The sequence below is a fragment of the Panthera onca genome, chromosome D3 (genome assembly GCF_046562875.1).
Source record: "Panthera onca isolate mPanOnc1 chromosome D3, mPanOnc1 haplotype 2, whole genome shotgun sequence".
NCBI classification, from domain to species: domain Eukaryota; kingdom Metazoa; phylum Chordata; class Mammalia; order Carnivora; family Felidae; genus Panthera; species Panthera onca.
The window spans coordinates 18888473-18902761 of record NC_138350.1 but is presented as its reverse complement, the minus strand read 5'-3'; the positions used below and the strand labels follow the sequence as shown (position 1 = coordinate 18902761).

General features: G+C 47.8%; 1 protein-coding gene, 1 long non-coding RNA gene and 2 gene segments (V, D, J or C); 3 read left to right on the top strand and 1 right to left on the bottom strand.

The window, feature by feature from the left end:
* Positions 1-14289, top strand: part of LOC144613894 (immunoglobulin lambda-1 light chain-like) — a 429142-nt gene that overhangs the window by 195115 nt on the left and 219738 nt on the right.
* LOC132675490 (immunoglobulin lambda-1 light chain-like) overlaps positions 1-14289 on the top strand; it is a 500428-nt gene that overhangs the window by 274940 nt on the left and 211199 nt on the right. The window lies entirely within an intron of this gene.
* LOC132675035 (Ig lambda-1 chain V regions MOPC 104E/RPC20/J558/S104-like) overlaps positions 1-14289 on the top strand; it is a 333884-nt gene that overhangs the window by 118176 nt on the left and 201419 nt on the right.
* The window catches only part of LOC144613896 (uncharacterized), a 173963-nt gene continuing 160085 nt past the window's right edge, over positions 412-14289 (bottom strand). For both annotated transcript variants that reach the window (XR_013551336.1, XR_013551337.1), the window contains one exon: positions 412-910. This is a non-coding gene — a long non-coding RNA (uncharacterized LOC144613896). The remainder of the gene's footprint in view (positions 911-14289) is intronic.

The following is a 14289-nucleotide window of genomic DNA, read 5'->3' as shown; positions in this document are numbered from 1 at the left end:
GCCCTAGGTCCTGCCTGCACGACCATTTCATTATGGTTATTGCACCCACATTGTCATTGGTGATAAAATGGAACCACATGACTCCACCCAAACAGGAATTCCATCAAGCATGTTTTGGGGACCCAGTCAGAGTCTAGAACTCCTGGAACACACTCATACACAGAGAACTCTACATACACACGCAGCAGATACACATAGCTATGTATGTACACACATGTTCATCAGTATATTCTAAATGCATATGAAGATAAGATACAGGTAGAAGGGGCTGGAGACTCTGCTGTGCCACCAGAGCCACTGTGACCACTCTCCTGCTCCAACCACAAGAAGGAACCTCTGAGAAAGATCCGTGTCTTGTTCACAATCATCTCCCAGGATGATTGTGTCAGACCAAAGTGGGTCTCAATAAATGTTTTCTGGGTGAGAGTTCTCCTGTCTCTGTCTTTGGAATGGCCCTATTTTGATGCATCAGCAGCCAGCACCAGTAAGGGGCTGTTGCTGGGTCCTGTGTCCCTACTGCTAAGCCCAAGAACCACACCCATGACCACCCGTGTCCCCAGAGATATGAGCAGTGATACTTCAGATGGGCCTTACCTTGTCTTCCTCAGATGAGCCTGTTCTTATTTTCATGGATAATCTGATCTCCTCCTGCCTGGTCTTGAGGCTGACAGGGCATTGGAGAAAAGAGCAATTCCTCCTCTGGAGCCAGCAGTCAAGGGATCAGAGAATCAGGTTCTGAGCTGTGGGTTCTTCATCACCTGGACAAAGGAGTTCCCCGAGCCTCCCAGAGTCAGTGTGGAGTGGCCACCAGGGGACAGCAGAGATCACCTGGCAAAGCACCTGGAGATGGGGTGAGCCTGGCATCAGGGCTTCTATCACGCAGGAAGGGTTGGCCATCCGGATGTGAGACCTGAGGGAAAAGGTGTAGGTTTCTACAGGATCACCTCTGACGCTGATATAAAATTCTGCATCCATGTCTCTTAGAACTGTGTCGTGTAGATTTGCCTCTCTCTCTAACACAGGTCAGTACTTCCTGCCTCTCCACTCACCTCATTTCTGCTCAACTCAGTCCAAGGACTGGATCTGTCCTCGACACTGAGTGCACCTTGTGGATACCGAGGCTATGACCTGTCCCAGAAGCTCCCCCCTTCCCCCCCACCCCATGGACAGACACTTACAGCACCTCAATGACGCCTTAAAATTCCATGTGCACTTGCCAAGGGAAGAATTTTATTTAGGTTCTGGTGTTCCCCAACAGAGATATAGCTCAGCAACCCCACTGACTTAAACCTCCTATAGTGTCTATAGAGTAAACATGTTATCATGGGTTCAGAAAATACAGACAAATTCCACTTCTGAGCTCAGCCAGGACAGGTCAGCCCAGGAGTGAGGTCAGGACACGGAGGGGAATGGAGTTGTGCACCCCAGACTATGCGATCAGAGGGTGAAGCAGAATCCCCGGACTGAGGGTAGGTCTGCAGGGCCGTCCCTCCCCTCTCTGGCCTCTCTCAAACCACAGAGTTCCCGGGGAGCAGCCCCCTCACACTGGCTGATTTGCATGTCCACCACGTCTCTCTAGCAAGGGGATAAAAGAGGCCTGGGGTAAGTCCTGCCAGCCTCGAGGCCTGCGACTTAAGGAACAGAATCATTTCACCTCCACCATGGCCTGGAGTCCTCTTTTCCTCGGCCTCCTCATTCACTGCACAGGTGCTGTCCACAGGCTCACATTCACCGCAGCCCCAGGGATCTGGGGCAATCCAGGACCTGACTCTGAGCTAAGCAAGGGGCTGCCTGTTGCGGGAAAGATGATCATGACCTTGCTGCAGGATGAGGGGCTAGGGGTGGGGGAGAGTGACAGTCCCTCAAGTGTCCACTGGCTCTGTGACCTGAGGCACTGCACCTGCCTGGAGAAATTAGATGATGTTCAAAGGCTCCATCCACCAGCCAGGCCCATGAGCATCAGGGGCTGAGATGATGGGACTTGGGAAACTGGAAACCCAGAGACTCCCTGAGCTCAGGCCAGGCAGGTGGGGTTCTCCTGGGGATGAGACCCAGCACCGGAAAACCACCTTTCTTTTCTCTCTTGCAGGTTCCGTGGCCTCCTATGTGCTGACTCAGCAACCCCCTCAGTGTCCATGACTCTCACAGACAGCCAGGATCACCTGTGGGGGAAACAACTTTGGAGGTAGAAGTGTTCAATGGTACCAGCAGAAGCCAGGCCAAGCCCCCATGCTGATTATCTATTATGATAGCAATTGGCCGTCAGGGATCCCTGACCAAATATCTGGCTCCAACTCCAGGAACACAGTCACCCTGACCATCAGTGAGGCCCAGGCTGAGGACAAGGGTGACTATTACTGTCAGGTGTGGGACACTGATAGTGCTCACAGGGACACAAACAGACGGGGAGTGAGACACAAACCCCTTCCCCATCTGTGTCACACGCTCCTGCAGCCCCAGGAGGCTTGTGCACAAAGCAATGAGTGGGTCTGGCCCAGGTCTCCAGATCTGAAGTCCCCACTCTACTCTCCAGGTAGCATGGAAGAAGGTAGACCAGCAGAGAATACGCACACAGTTATTATGAATATATTTCATTGGTTTCTGTGGGTGTGTATGTGACTCAACCAGTTAGAAGGACATATAGAAGCCATTTTTCAAAGACCAAAACTTTACAACTTCCCTAACAGAAACAACATGATCTGACATAGAAAACAACAACAACAACAACAACACTGGATGAGGTTAGCAACAGATTAGATGCTGAAAATGAGATCAGTGAACTTGATGTCATAGCAGTAGAAAGCATTCAAAATGAAATACAGAGGGAAAAAGCTACAAAAAGTAAATAAAATTTTAGCATGTGTAAAACAACTTCCCACAGCCTTAAGTTTGTGTGACTTAGAAATTGTGGGAAAGAAGTTAGAGACCAGTTGTTGCCTTGAAAACACATCTGAAGAATCATAGCAAAAATGGCTTCAAATTTGGTGAAATTCATACACAAATACATACAAGAAACTCAGCAAAGCTCAGGCATGGGAACACGAGAGACAGCACAGCACACATTGTGATGAAACTGCTACAAACCAGTGATGCAGACACTCTTACAGCCAGAGAGGTGACGTGTTCCCTACAGAGGAACCAGCTTCATGGTGGGAGCACATTTCTCGTTACAGCTGTGTAAGCAAGAGAACAGGGAGAAATGTCTTCATAATCCTCATAGAAAATACCTGTCAACTTTGGTTTTTACCCAGGAAAAATCTCATTGAAATGGGAAGACAAACAACCTTTCTCAGACTGCAAACATCACAGAACTGGTCATCTGCAGACTCTCACACAAGCAACACTAAAAGACACCACTTGGACAGCAGGAAAGTGTGACAGAAGGAAAGGAGCAGCTACACAAAGATATAAAAAACGTCAGAAATTATAACTACATGATAAATATACTACAAATGTTATTGGTTAATGTCTATAAAAGCCAAATGCTTAAAGAAAACAACAGCAAAAACAACGGCTGTACAAACAAAACCTATGACAATGAGAAGCAAAAATAATTAGGGAGATGAGACCATGTTAGGACTTCCTTATCCTGTATGTGAGTGATGTCATGTCACTGGGATGTACTTTGATAAGGCAGCAGGTGAGGACTGTGAACCCTAAAGAGACCACTAAAATAAAACCATTTTAACAACAAAGAGTTAGAGCTAATAAGGTGAATTACTTAGTTTGTCTGGAGAATACAGATCCAATAAAGAATGTGTGTCATGTATGTGTGTGGGTATATTTATCTGTGATGCACAGAGACAGTGGGAGAGAGAGACAATGACGTTGACACATGGCTCACGAAGCCATGGGGTGGTTGGTCTGGAAGCTGCAGGAAGGACAGAAGTGGATTTAAGTCAGGACGATGTTGCAGACTTTAACCCAAATCTAGTGAATGACAGAAATGCTAAGAGGAAACAGAGAAGAAAATTAAGGGACCCAAATCAAACTACTAGAGATGAAACCTACAAGGTCTCAGATTACAAACACAAGGATCGAGATTAGCAGCAGACACAACATTCAGACACGTGATTGAACATGAATGCAGCATGGACACTGCAAAAGAAAGACACAAAACAACTCTAAAGTGAGCAGAGCAGCACTGAGTGTAGGAAAGTTCAGCAACGCACACGCATGTGATTGTGTCCCCAGGGAGTGAAGGTGGGGAGGTGGAAAAGAATATTGATGTTTGTGGCCACAAATGTTCTAAATGTCATGAAAATTCAAACCTACAGACTCCAAAATCTTGAGAAACTCCAAGCACAACACTTATCAATACCAAATTGTTTAAGGCAGAAAAAAAAAGTTTTAAAAGCAACCAGAGAGGAAAGACACTTGGTCAGGGAACAATGATATGGATTCTGACAGATTCCTCATTAGCCAGAACAGCATGTGAAAGGACAGTGGATTAACATATTTAAAACACTGAAAAAACTAGGGGTGCCTGGATGGCTCAGTCGGTTAAGTATGTGACTCTGGATTTTGGCCCAGGTTATGATCTCATGGTTCTTGAGATCCAGGGCGTGTCGGGCTCTGTGCTGATAGGCGGAGCCTGCTTGGGATTCGTTCACCCTCTCTCTGCCCCTCCCCTGTTCATTCTCTCTCTCTCTCTCTCTCTCTCAAATAAATAAATAAACAAACATTAAAAGAAAATTTTAAAAAATACTGAACAAACAAACAAACAAAACACCTCAATCTTTTTTCAGGGATAATATCCTTCAATAATTAAAGTGAAATAAAATAGTTTTTCAGATGTACCAAAATGACTGAATTGATCATCAAGTGATGCATAATACAAGCAATGATAATGGACTTCCCTCAGGTAGGAGGAAGTCATTCCAGAGAGAATTGGAATCTACAAAATGACTGTAAGAGTCAGAAGGGCTAACTCAGGGATAAATATGACCAATTGTTTGGATCACTTAACTCTGTTTGAGGAGCTCCTGGGTGGCTCAGTTGGTTGAGTGTCCAACCTCACTCAGGTCATGATCTCATGGTTGACAAGTTCGAGCTGTGCTGACAGCTCAGAGCCAGGAGCCTGCTTCTGAACCCGTGTCTTCCTCTCTCTGGGCCTCTCCCAGCTCACATTCTGTCTCTCTCTTTTTCTCTCTCAAAAATATATAAAAACATTTAAATCTGTTTGAAAAATAAATCATTGTATCAAGCAAATCTAATAACCGAATTCACACAGTAGCTAACACTGATGTGATGACACTCATATGGCAATGCTGAGGAGAGCGAGCTGGAAGTGTGATCTAAGGTTCTGATCCTCTCTGTCACATGGTATAATATTGCCTGAAAGCAGACTGTGACAGGTCACAGATACTAAGGCAGCAAGGAGTTACGGCTAATAATCCAAAACAGACAAATGGAATAGATCATAAAAAATGTTCCATTACGTGGGCGCTTGGGTGGCTCAGTTGGTTAAACTCCAACTTCAGCTCCGGTCATGATCTCGTGGTTCACGAGTTCAAGCCCCATGTCAGGTTCTGTGTTGACAGATAGAGCCTGGAGCCTGCTTTGGATTCTGTGTCTCCCTCTCTCTCTCTCTGCCCTTCCCCTGCTGGCACTCTGTCTGTCTCTCTTTCTCTCTCAAAAATGAACAAACATTAAAAGAATTAAAAATGTTCCATTACTCAAAAACAAGAGCTAAAAGGAAAAATGTAACAAAGAAATGATGGGACACTCAGAAAATAAATAGCAAGATGTGATCTACTAAACTATATTACTACTCTCATTCAGAATGTAGTGTAAATACCACAAATAAAAGATAGATATTTTCAAATTGAGTTGAACAGCAACATCCAAGAAAGAGTAAGAAACCTATAGTAAATAAACTCATACTAAGCACAAGTTCAGGACAATATTCCCACTTGGTTCTGTTGCACAATTCAGGATATAAAAAATTTTCAGAACAGACAGAAAATCAACCTTACAAATGGTTAGGATGGAATATTTCATGGTCTACACACACAAAAATGTAAACAAATGATCGGAGTGTATGTGTCGTGAGAACAGTTAGAGAAACGCCCTCACTTCTTCCCAAGGCTTTAAGTTGTTTCAGACACAGAGTGACGAGAGCTCCCCTATGGAGCCGAGAGGTGAGCACAGCTCCTCATGAGCCAGATCCATGAAGCCCGCCCAGAAGCACAGAGATTCTCTCCACTAGCCAGAGAAGGAGCATTTTCACAGGCACCATTGAGGGCGTGGGGGAGGCTTGGGGAGGCCAGGTTCAACAGTGGGCTCAGGAGACAGAACTCTGGGGTCCTCACCATGGCCTGGACCCTCTCCTCCTCGGCCTCCTGGCTCACTGCACAGGTGCTGCACCCAGGCTCAGACCCACTGCAGCCCCAGGGATCTGCAGCAATTCAGGCCCTGACTCTGAGCTCAGCACGGGGCTGGTTGTAAGGGGAAGGATGGTTATGACCCCGCTGCAGGATGAGAGACTGGATGGGTGTAATCCCACCAAATGCTCACTGGTTCTGTGTGTCCCTGAGACACTGTACCTGCCCAGAGAAAAAGAATATGGTCCCTTTGTTCAAAGGCTCCATCCACCAGCCAGGGCCATGAGCATCAGGGGCTGAAATGTTAGGATGGTGGAAACAGGGTCCAGAGAATCCCTGGAACTCAGGCCAGGTAGGTGGGTGTATCTTTGGGAGATACCCAGAGCACAAGGTAAGTTACATACCTCTAACTACTCTTTTGCAGGTTCTGTGGCTTCCTATGATCTGACTCAGTCACCTTCAGTGTCTGTGACCCTGGCACAAATGGCCAGAATCACTTGTGGGGGAAATAACATTGGAAGGAAAGATGTTCAATGGTACCAGCACAAGATGGGCCAGGCACCCCTGCAGATTATCCTTGGTGATAGAAATTGGCCCTCAGGGATCCATGACCAATTCTCTGGCTCCAACTTGGGCAATACAGCCTTGCTGACCATCAGCAAGGGGCCCATTCTGAGGATGTGGGTGACATTACTGTCAGGTGGAGGACATTGTCATGTTCACAGTAACTCCGGCAGTTGAGAAAGTGAGATACAAACCTCTTCCTCATCTGTGTCACTCTGTCCTCCAGCCCTGGAGGCCTGTGGACAAAGCAGTGAGCAGGTCTGGACCTGCTCCTCAGATCCAAGGTCCCCAGAACTCCTTATCCATCTGCCCTTCCGGCAGTACCTCCAGAGGGTGTATCAGGGTTGTTTAGGGGCTCCTGAGATTGTCTGGGCCTGAGTGTGTTCAGGAACAAAGGGACTGGGTAGAAGGACAAACAGAAACATCCATCCACTGCTCATTATCCCTGCATTTCCATATGGTGGTCATGGGCCACTCCTTCAGCAAACTGACCAATATTACAGCCCAGAATTTCCCAGCTCAGCTGAGATCCTGAAGCCCTGCCACCATGGCAGCTGGGGATTCTGAGTGGAGCAGACAAGTGCATTACCCACTATGGTGCTGTCCCTCTCCTGGGCTCACACATACACTCACCTCTGCCTGGAGCCCCTGGCAGCTCAAAGGCATCTTTCTCACTGGGAAGTGCTCTTGGTTCAGACAACTGCCTTTCCAGATTCTGCCCCTTCTCAGAGAGGTTCAGTTGAATGCTGTCCTGAGTCCAAGGTCCTAAGGTCCTGCCTCATGTTTAGAAGTCCTGAAGGTCCCAGCTTTAGAACTCCCTGCAGGAAAGAGGCCTCATCTGATGTCTCACTCTGTGTGGGTCACTTCTCCTTCTGCCCAGTCTGACTTCCCTCTTCCTTCTAGATTTCCTGCACATTCATTTCTCTATCTCAGAATCTGCTTCCAGGAACCCAATCCAGGATGGCCAGCATCCCCGACAGGGTCCTCCCAGACCTGAGGAAGCCACTCTATTCACAGAGCTGGAGTTTCTCCCCCAGATTACCAATGTGCTTGTCCAATCCCCAGACAGATCGGACCATTTCTTGTATTTTTATACAATGAGAAAAGATGCAGACACACTAGGTGCTCTGGGTTCTGACAGAGAGTTGGAGAGTCACATCCATCCTGCGGGTGAATGAGGAACATTGGGGCAGTTGCCTCCTCCTACAAAGTGACCAGAAGATACACAACGACGGACTGAGACACAAAATAGGTGTTGCCTCACTTCTACTCCAGAAATCATGCACAAGAATTCTTCCTTCACACCCACCCTACCCAAACACATAAACAGAAAACAATTCTGTGAAAAACAGTTCAGCCCGTCAATGCTGACATTAAATAAGGCACCAAAGTTCCCCCTTGTCCACATGAAATCCACCCACATCCCCACAAATCACAGCCTCCAAATAAATAGAATATTGGCTGTCATGCCTGATAGGATGAAACTATCCCGTAAAACCACAAATATGCTCATCCTTTCCCATAGAGGATATAAAATACATTCTTCTCTCCTGGGATATTTATTTTTGTCCCAGGTGATTTGTTATCCTATAACTTCAATGATGTTAGATGATAATGGGATGAGACAGGACAACAAAGCAGAAACTCATGATCAGTATATATTCAAACACATTCTTACAACATTAGGAAGAAACACATGTTACTTCTATGCTGCTCATTTCTGTGACTACCCTGTGCTCAGAGGGGTGTCTATAATGTCCTTCTTCACTACTCACCCCATATCCCCTTCCCACAGCGAATACCTGAGCTAGTCGCCATCACTGCCCGTTGGTAGGACTAGACCTTCATTCTGGAAAGTTAGTCCATTATCAGACCTGCTGAATTGGATTTTGGCACATTTATGACTGTAATGCAGACCCAGGGAGTATTAGGGGATCTTCTGAATCCAGAGACACTCTTCCTGCCCCAATTGTATACTAGAAATGCAGCTCCCTATGATAGTCACCATGAATCACCCCAGCCAGTGCCTCCCATTTTTCTTGATGATTCACTCTCAGGAGGAGCCTAAAGCAGACAAGGCACACTCTCTGCCTCCAGAGCTGTGCACCCCATATTCCCTGGGGTCTCACCCCATCCACAGCACACATTCCATGTGGCTGGTGAAATAGTCTATTCTTTAATTTTTTCCACATCACTACAGGATCTGGAATCTGAATCAAACTCACTTGACCAGAGCAGGACAGTTAAGCCCCACGTCCCAGGTGGCCAAGTAGAAGATAAGCAGAGGAAGTGAGATTTTCCACAATGGCCTAGACTCCAGCTTGTGAAGCTCAGTGAGCACGCAGTCCCCTCAGGTGGGGGTGGGGGGGTCTCCACAAGATGTAGCTGCAGGTGCAGCAGGTCGGGGTGGGGCCCAGGCATCTGCATGTGGAACAGCTCCCAGGTGAGCCTGCGGTGCTCCTAGTCCCAGGTCCACACTCTGCGCGGCCTCACTCCTGCTCCCTGGCTGCTCCCAGCACAGTGGCAGAGTTGGGGGCTATTCTGACTATCGGGATTGTAATTGAGTTTTATGGTTTATAAACAATTGAGTTCTATGGTCGATAGTAAAGATTTACGGTGTCATTAAATATCACACGGGCCCCAGATGTAATCACACGTCACTCAGGAGGGGAGACAGCTGTCTCAGCAACTCTTGTGGGACTTCCTCTTCTCCTTGGGTATAGGCAGCCTGCATGGACGCTGGGGCTGTGTCAGCTCTGGTTCTGCGTGGGGCTTCCCCACATCCCAAAGAGCTACCTGTGGCTTCGTGAAAAGGGGACCAGGCCCCTGATACCCCAGGCTCTTCTTCCTTAGATTTTACACAAACTGTGGAGGAAGTGCAGCCACCATCTTGGATCCCACCTGGGGACTTTCTTCTGGCACCACTGTCTTCCCACTGGCCTAAATCCCATCCCCTGGACCAGACAGGTCTGACCCTTAGCTCAGGACTGACCCACATGGCCTCACAGCCACCCTAGGCTGACCCTGTGTGGTGGCTTCATCTGCATTCAGGCCCCAGCTATCCCTCTGAGGGAGACCTTTTCAAAGACATGAATAATTTTTTTTTCATAAATTGAATTTCCCTTCATGAATCGTTGGCTTGTATTGCTGAAACTAATTTTTAGAGCACTTTCATGAGGTCAAAACAACAGATGAGGAATTTATTAAGAGGGAAAAGCATAAGCTTCCCATATTTCCACTCCAATTTGGAATCAGAGCGATACCTTTGTGGGAGTGGGGAGACACAGGACAGAAAATCATTTTCTCCTCACCAAAGCATGGCAAATGCAATTGGAATATTTCATTGAAAATATCGACCTGATGACTGATTGACCTGATGAACTAAAAAAGTGATCTTTAGTGGGAATCCCTATGACCAAAATAGTATTTCCAGGGATGTTTCAGGTGAAAGGATCATGGAAAGATCACTCTACAGAATTATAATCTGGAGATTCCCACCCTAGGATTTCTCAACAACGTAACAATGAATGGGCTGGCACCACCTCTTCCTCCCACCCCCATGCCCAGGTGGTCCCTTGGCCAAGTGCATCATCACCCAGCACAGGCAGCTGCCAGAACTGAGAGGAAGAAGCTGTCTCCTTCAGGACCTGGAACATTCTGGCTGATATTGTCCTACATCCCCTCTCAGCCTGGGCAACCTTCCTCACTTTGTGCAGGTGACTGTTGGAGCCTTACACCTGCCAGCTCCCACTCTTCTCTCTCCCTCTCAGGGACTGGAGAAGTGCTCCTGGCCTCCCCTCCCTATCAGGTGCACCCCTCTCCCACATTCCTACTCAGTTCAGCCAGTCTGTAGGGTGTTGGAGAGAGCAGTGACAGGCCACCCATGTGTGACCCCAGACAAGGGGCCAGGACCAGAGGCACATATAGCACCTAGTTTCCTTGTGGCTTTAGGTTGGTAAGGGGGGGGGTGGTGGTGGTGCGAGGGATAATAAGCACTGCCCTAAGTGACTTCAATACCCAGGTGACCTGGAAAGATCCCAGGCACTGAGTACATCTATGGCAATAGATGTTCCTATGTCAGCAGCTTCCTCTCAGACACACCTCAGTGTGCCATCAGCTGCCTTGAGAACTTGACTTATTACGTGGAAATAGCCTCTTACCACACCTGGCCATACCCTCTGTGTCCAGAATGTTCACCCCAGGAGAAAACTCCATATAAGCCTGGATATGGCTTTGAATACCAGGTCCTTCAATTTTGTCCTGGTCTATCAGATCTTCTACCCCACCCAACCCCTACCTGAAAGGATGAAGGGGCTCTTCCCACACACATTTCACTGCTTGTTTCTCTTACTGTCCCAAGAAAAGCTCAAGAGTTCCCTCTTAAATACTGCCTCTCTATGGTTCATGCAGAATTACCAGGATGCAATTTGAGCCAGATCAACTGGGTCTGATAAATGTCTGCTGGGTGGACGTTCTCTCTGTCTTTGGGGCATTAGTCCCACAATACCCCCACCAGCACACATAAGCCCTGCATTCACAGTTTGCACCAATAAGAGCCATCCCCTCAGTCCTGTGTCTCCCAGTGCTAAGCTGCGGTACCACCTGCATGATTGTCCACCACCACACAGACAGGTGCAGGGATGCCTCAGTGAAACCAGTGCTCTCCTCCTCCAAATGAGCCTTCTTATGTTTTCATGGATGATCTGGGCCCCTCCTGCTAGAAGGTGAGACAGGAAAAATCCATGCATAGAAAAGTCACTCCACAGTGGGGCATCAGTCCATGGAGCAGGAATCAGGACCTGAGCTGTAGGTTATGAATCTACACTTTACAAGGGAAGCCTCTGCAATCCAGCAGCCACTTGGAGTGGCCACCAGGGGGCAGAAGAGATCACCGGGCAAAGCCACCTGCATATGCTAGGGTCCAGGCATTAGGACTTCTAACAGGAACGGGGGTGGGGTTAGTTAGCAGGACCTGAGACCCTCGGGTCATTTGACATTGGTCATTTGTCTATAGTGTCATCATTCACCCTCAAGTACAAATTCTTCAGGCTATGGTCCTGCTCATGGAGACAATGCCTATTTCTCTAATACAGTGCAGGCAAAATGCCTCCCACCAAGCCGTGCCCTGGCCCACCCTCATGGAACAAAGGGCTGTCACTGTCCACAAACACCCTTCCTCCCTGTGATCACGTGTTTCCTCCTCCCTCCCCTGTGCTGACAGGCCCCTGCCCTGACAGACTCAGGACCCTGCTCCTCCTTCCTGGAAGTTCCTCTCACTTCCCCCTCACTTGTGCCTCCAAGTACCTCCCTCAAGGGAAGAGAGAGGGGACTGGAAAATTCTAATCTTCCCTTTCCCAGTGCCTGTAACGCAGTGATTTTCTCACTAAACTGTTTTCAACTTATCTTCTACATTAAGATGTTTAGGATATATTTTTCCCAAAAACTGAAGACAGCCTAATTATGGTAAGCCTGCCCTTGATGAGCTCATCAAGGGCAGGCTTACCATAATTGAGCTACTGATCTTGAAGCCCCCTCTCATTCTCTTATACAGCAAATATTTCTTTTTTGCACCTGATCTGCCCCTGCCTCTCACTGCAATATGAGGATACTGAAGCACAGACCTTTGACCTACTGCAGGAGCTCACAGCCAGAGCAGACATTTACAGCACCATGATGGTTTTGATTTCTCATTAGGTTTGACTGAGGATGAATTTTATTTGGTGTCTATGGCCGATGAGGTGTGATCTGATGTAGGACCCAACACCTGACTAAACCTCATAGTGTTACTTATAAAATGGGTTCAGATAATAAAGACAGACTCCACCTCTGAGGTATTAAGGGCCAACCAGGCAAGGGGTGAACCCAGAACCTAATCTGGGATAGAGGTGTTGGCCCCAGACTATGGGACCAGGCTGCCCTTCCCCTCTCTGTGCCCCTTGGGGTTAAGCCCTTCCCTGAAACCACAAAGCTCCTCAGCAGCAGCCCCTGACTCCCAGCTGATTTGTATAAACAGTAGGTCCTTTGAGGAAGGGGAGAAGAGAAGCCCAGAGGAGACTTTGCCCAGCTTGGGTCTGGGTAGCACCATCAGAGCACCTCCACCATGGCCTGGACCCCTCTCCTACTCAGTGTCCTGGCGCACTGCACAGATGTTCATTACACTGTATAGGATGAGGGACTAGAGGGGTATAATCCCCCCCACACCTGTGCTCAGTGGCTCTGTGTGAGCCTTAAGGGGATGGTCCTGACCAGAGAAAGGTGTGGATAGGTTCTCATTTTTCAGATTCCATCCACCAGCCAGCCCCATTAACCCCAGGGCTGAGATTGATTAGAGGGGTGCCCTGGGAGTGAGGGAATCCCTGGAGCTCAATCCAGCCAGGCAGCATAAGGGATTTCCTGGAAACGGGTTCTTCATCTTACAGCCCAACTCATTTTTCTCTCTTGTAGGCTCCATGGTCTCCTACGTGTCAATGCAGCCCCATCAATGTCGGTGACCCTGGGACAGACAGCCTGGATCATGTGTAGTGGAAACAACATTGGAGGGAAAGACATTCACTGGTACCAGCAGAAGACAGACCAGCCTTCCATGCTGATTATCTATTATGATAGCAACTGGCCCTCAGGGATCTCTGACCAGTTCTCTGGCTCCAACTTGGGGAACATGGCCACCCTGACCATCAGCATGGCCCGGCCTGAAGACAAGGCTGACTATTACTGTCAGTCATATGATAGCAATTATGATGCTCATAGTGACACAGGCAGATGGGGAAGTGACACACAAACCCCTTCCCCATGTGTGTAACACTCTCCTCTAGATCCAGGGGGCCTGTGGACAAGTCAATGAGCAGGTCTAGCCCAGGCTCCCAGATATGAGATCCCCAGACCTCCCTCCCCACCCAGCTCACCAGGCAGGCTCTGCACAGGGTGGGTCAAGGGAGGGTATGCACACAGTTACTGTAACTATATTCAGTGGGTGGAGGAATGACTGAACATGTTAGATGACACGGAAGACAGTTGTTAAAGACAAATCTTTTAAAACATCCCAAAATGACAATTACATGATCTGAAACATAATGTGATATTGTCAGCAGATTTGATGGTAGGAAAGAAGAGATTCGTGAACTTGAGTTCATGGCAATAAAAACTACTAAGCTGGAAAGAAAACTCAATAAATCATCAAGGTGGTTAGGATAGCTTCATGCAGCCTAAAGTCTGTATTTGGAGTAGCTGAGGGAGAGAAGGTGGGGAGCAGGTGGTTAATACAACAACATTCGAAGAAAAAAGGTATTCCAAATTTGGCGAAGCCTAGTAGACGACGTATCCGTGAGCTCAACAAACCTCTGAGACAGGAACATGAGAGACAGCACAGCACACATCGTAATGAAATTGCTACAAACCAGCG